The sequence below is a fragment of the Triticum dicoccoides genome, chromosome 5B (genome assembly GCF_002162155.2).
Source record: "Triticum dicoccoides isolate Atlit2015 ecotype Zavitan chromosome 5B, WEW_v2.0, whole genome shotgun sequence".
NCBI classification, from domain to species: Eukaryota; Viridiplantae; Streptophyta; class Magnoliopsida; order Poales; family Poaceae; genus Triticum; species Triticum dicoccoides.
This window is the reverse complement of record NC_041389.1, coordinates 423,126,671-423,132,153: the sequence shown is the minus strand read 5'-3', so window position 1 is coordinate 423,132,153 and position 5,483 is coordinate 423,126,671. Positions and strand designations below refer to the sequence as shown.

The 5,483-nt window shown below is 47.3% G+C and overlaps 1 pseudogene; it reads right to left on the bottom strand.

The window, feature by feature from the left end:
- Nucleotides 1–2,120: 2,120 nt before the first annotated feature.
- LOC119309645 lies at nucleotides 2,121–4,967 on the bottom strand (annotated as a pseudogene).
- Between the last annotated feature and the right edge of the window lie 516 nt (nucleotides 4,968–5,483).

The following is a 5,483-nucleotide window of genomic DNA, read 5'->3' as shown; positions in this document are numbered from 1 at the left end:
AGATCTGAATCAGGGCAACCACGCCGGGTTAATCATGGACGACCCCGAGACTGCTGGCAGTCCGGCAACATCCGACCGCCGTGCTGACGTCGCTGCTGTACGACGACCCCCTTGAACGAACAACGAAGGCACCACCATAGAAGAGTAGCCACCCCGTGCAAGTGCAGCCAAGGGAGCCAGCCACCGCATCGCAGGCCGCCGTCGTCCGCTGCATGCGCTAGGCAGCCAGCCGCCGTCGTCCGCTCCATGTGCAGCCCCGAGCAAGTAGTACGAGCAGACACGCGCGAGAAAACCCTAGACCAAGATGCGAACACCCTTCCCTGGTGCCTCGATGCCTGACCGCCCCCGCCGGAAACACCCCCATCGCCGTGTCAATCTCACCTGTCGGGATTGGAATTGACTGGGTACGAAATATCTGGTAGCGATGCCATTCAGGGATTGATATATATCTCGGATTTCCTTCACTAATCAGCCGTAATCTATTGTTTTCAATGGCTTCGTGTCTGCAGGTCAAGCTTCATGCCTTCAAAGTAAAATCTCAACATGAAAAAATTCGTCTAGGAGTATGGCAGGATACTTTTCCAAGAGCCTCAATTGCAGGTATAGATCATAAAACCAAACCTATTTCTACCATTGATCTGAAATCAAACTATTTCTTATACCATTGGTTTTTGGTTTCATGTCTAGTATGTTGTTGCCACTGGGGTGGCCTCATGGTGTTCTGAGTAAAGAAACATGATTCAGACCAACAATAGTCAAGTTCTTCTGCTTGCACATAAGATGAGAAAAGTAACCTGAAGCGGTCAATTTTTTCTAGGTCCTAGTTCTCTCCTAGTAGAACCAGGTCTATATTGTTGGTTAATTTTCATGTTTTGTTGGTAGCTACCCAAATGTCTTTGTATATTTATTAAATCAAATATAGAAACCTAACTGAAAATCCAAAACCATCTTTGTAGAAACCTCAAATTATTTTGAGTTTAGATCTAATAAATATTGACCTACAGTAACAACAAGAATACAAACTATTGGATATATGTCTTGGTGTAGAAGAATCAATTATCATATATGTATTATTCTTTTGAGGTTTATATCAAGGGCCCCGGATTCTATTTTCGCCCCGGGCCCCCGAAATCTCAGGACCAGCGCTGACCGTAATACCGTCAAAGTAGGCTTCTCGGGCTCCGCCGCTGTGAATGCCGAGTAGGCGGACGGACGGTTAGACTGCGTGAATGCGGGCAGCCGTCCGGTCATGCCCGTCAGTGTGCGAAGGGTTCTTGAGACGACACGGAGAGAGGGGGTTTGGATGAGTTTGCATTGTCGGAGTCTGACGTGGAGTGCGTCCAGACTCCCTCAAACCTTCCCAAGTTTACTGTTGGTTTGCAGGGTTTTGGACGTACAAACAGGTCTAGACAATTTTAGTGACCATCGTTGGATGACTAAAAGTGTCTGGACTGTCTGGTCCGGACATCTACGGGCGATTGGATGAACGGCGTTGGAGTTTGCCTAGTGGGTGTGCATACATCGTATTTGGCGCATGCACGTCATTTGTTCGACATAAAGCTGAACCAAGAGAACTATCAATTCCTCATCTGTAGTTCTAGTTGTTGTTTTTGTCCAGTTGAATTGCATAGTTCTGGTTGTTCTAGTCGCATTTGCATAGTCCAGATGAATTGCTAGGAACTTCAGGAATCCTAGTCGCCGGTAAGGTTCGGTGAGAGTAGAGAGTTGCATGTGTTCCTGTTTTATAAAAAGATGACCATTGTTTCTGTTGGTGAGCAATAACGGAATTCCAAATTGAGCATTAAGGTATAATTTATAAAGGCGCGATAATAAGGTAGAATGTGCATAACAGTCTGCTCTCGCACTATCACAAACGTATGAGGTGAGAGTCCAATAAAATATACGTACTATCACAAAGAACTCAGATGTATTATGGAAAAAAGAAAGAAAGAAAGAACAACATCCATATAACAAAGGGAATCAAGTCCCCAAATAGAAGATCAACATATTCTCGGTGCAGGCTCGCGATCTTGTTGCGGAACTTATGGCATAATTCAGGCACGCCATTCAGGTCATGTTGCGCTGCTCTGGAACTATGCCTTCAACCTAGCTTGTTCGCCTCACTCCTGTTTTTGGGTTTGACCAGCCATTCCTCTCTGAAAATTTCTGTCCTCCGCTATGGCATCGGTTGACCCCTCCTCGATTTCTGAACTCTCTGTTCTCTCCATTCTTGTTTGCACTCTCCTAGAGTTTCTTGTCTTATGCTCCTGGGTTCCCATGATCTCATCCGGTTCACGAACATTAGCGCCAGTCTGCTCGGCACTTCCGTCTGCACAAACTTGCACTGTTTTGTCCATATTGTTTGCATTTCGGACACCATCATTCTCAGGCGCTGCAGGGGCACGGTTTGCTAGTGCAACTTCATTTGGCCACAAGCTACTCTTCTGAATGCCATAGTGCCAAAGCAATGCCCATATGTGGGTTATGAACTCCCCTCCAGAGAGACACTTCCTGTGCGCGTGTGCATTCCGCGTGGGCGCAATGTGTATAAGTAACTTAGTCCAATACCTCTTCCAGGATCTTCCAACGAATTCCATCAGTTGGAATTTTGAGCAGTTCCTTGCCCAGTGCTGCACCCTGTTTCAATACATCTTCTTCTTCGGAGTTTTCGATAGGCTCGTCTGCTTCATTCAGTTTTATGCGCCTGCTCTCTAGTGAATCACAATTTTTCAGGATGCCGTCACGAGCACTCTTGACGGTTTTCTGGAAGACTATCTTGGGAACAAGAAAACTATCAGGGGTCAGGTCAGGCTTTGCAACCAGCAGATATGCACAGTACCGCGATAAGCTATTTGCAATGGTGTATGACTCCCGAAGCTCGTCAGGCAACTTCCCATTTGACTTTGACGAGCAGCTATTTGTGAACCATGACAAGATACCATCTTTCTTCTCACCCAAATCCATAAGATAAGGTTTGGAGGAGCAGCAAGAAGTCAACCAACACAACAGCGAGCGCGGAAACCCAGGTTTGCTCAAGTTGACACCGTGATTATTCGCAAGCTCCATTTCGCAGAGGCTGGTCGCGATGTGCCACGCAAGAATGATGTGAGAGCTTGTCGGCAGGACGATGTCGGTGCTCATCGGTGGTGTGGTGTAAGACTTGTAGTTCTGCAACTGCTCGCTAAGGTTGCTGTTGGACAATGCCTTGAGGTCCATGGGAAGATTAGAATCTTGTTTTTCCTTGGGCAAACTACAATCTTGGTCCTTGGGCAGACTACAATCTTGGTCCTTGGGCAGACTACAATCTTTTTTTTCCTCCACCATTATGCTGAGCTTCTCCAGAACTGCCTTCTTGACACACTCGGGAACTGTGATGGCACTACTGAGCTTTGCCCCGTCGTCTTTCTTTGGAATTATTCCGGTAGTTAGGTTGTGAACAAAATTCCAAAATCTTGGTCTGTCCTCATACGACTGCAGGAAGACATACTGGTCAAGATGTCCATGCCACCTCTTATTAGTAATCTTAGCTCTGGAAAACCATAATAATATGCGATCCATCCTTGTGTCTATAGATCCTCTGATCCTCTTGCACTTCCTCTGCACATACTCGCACACCAGGATTAAGCTTGTCCAGTCGGAGAGTAAGTAGGTCACCATCTCCCAGACCTCCTTGGCAATCATCAGCAAAATGAATGCCCATGTAATGAGCATGTCAATATTAAAGCCCTTGACCAGATTGGCAAGCTCGCCATCTGGGGGCTTATAGATCCTACGGATATCCACAGCAAGCCAGCAGACAGCACCGATTGTCAGCACGGACAGAAACAGAGTGATGAACAGAGACAGGCGCCCACACCAGAACACCATGGGGTAGCGGGTGTTGAAATAGTCATGGACGAATTGAAGGCAAGCTGCAGCTCCATGATCCTGAGGACATCGCTGGTGCCCAGCTTCCCACCAATTATGCTCTTGATCAGCTCACGGTGTATTTCAAAGATACTTGCTTGCAGCGGCACATCCTCAAACCTGCACCGAAGCAGCCTTGACAAGGCGAAGGCCAAAGGGATATCCTTTAGGTCATTGTCCTTCTTTAGGTCCTCTTCCTCCTCCTGGTTATGTGGCTGGTGAATGGGACAGTACTTCCAGACTTTGTCCAGCGTGATCAGTGGCGACGACTCCTGCTGGGACGTGCGGCTGCTGGTATTGAAGACGACTCTTACACAACAACATCTAGCTTGCCAGATCTTTCTTGGCCGGTGAGCAGACAATGCATACTGAGGCTTCTTTAGCTTGAAATTCCGCCTTGTTTCTCCATACACCAAGTAGCTGTAGTCTTCCATCGTCACTGGGCCGGCTGCTGGTTGCGAGTTGCTGTACCTGGCACGCATGTGCTCTGCAACCAGGTGCGAGCTCCCGCCATGCCAGAGGGAGCGAAATGCCAGATTGTGTGAGTGGAATCTGTACGCGCTCCTCACTATCTGCAGGCACCAGACGGACCAGAGTGGAGCCGTGAAGCTGGATCCACGCGTCCAAGTCAAGAATGCCGACCCCAGGAGCTTGAACACGTTCCTCCACTCGGTGAACCTCCGTCCGCGGCGGTCAGGAACGCCGTAGCCGGAGATGTAATCTGCGCTGTAGCGGAAATTGACGAGCACAAGAGCCCAGATCGGGAACAGCTGGTTCTTGGAAGGCGCCGACTGCATGGCCCCCAGGAGGTACAAGACAATGGAGTCGGAGACGCCGTCGAAGATGCTGAAGACGGCCCTCATGAATGGGTTGTGGATGATGCGGCGAAAGAAATCCATGAGGAACATGGCGAAGAAGAGCAGCGTGACGAGGACCACCAGGAACTCGATGCGGAACAAGATGACTGGTTCCTTCTTCAGCATGATGAACAGGGATGTCACATAATCACGGGCATCGTCGTAGCTCACCATTTCCCTGGCTGACAGTGCCTGCATGTCCATGGTTGTTTTGTAAATTAATTAAAAATAACACCCTTTTTCTCGAGCAATCAAATCATCACAACTGATGGTCACGGTTCACAAAAACTTGAACAGATTAGCTAGACGCTTAACCCTCCACCTGAACTTTTTGCCAGCACTAAACTAAGAGTAAAATTGGAGGCATGCTGGTTCCATGTTGCTGCTGATTCATCTAACTAGAACAGCTGAGGAATTGTAGGTTTTTAGTATGATTCCGTGCCTTGTCATCTGAGAAAACGGAAACAATTCATAGTTCAGCAGGTTTAATTATTAAGAATCAACCTTCTATTCTCTAGCTTAATTATGTAAAGATATACGTACGTGGATATTTCAACTAAGCTAATGTGTGTTTCCTGTATATCAGAACCGTAGTGATGACCTTCTTTTTAGAAGTTGATCCTAACTCTTACTCTTTCCCCCGCAAAAAAAACCCTCTTTCTCTCGAGGAAATAAACTGAAGTTTGCAAATGATGTAATGCAAAACTAATTGTCAGTTAA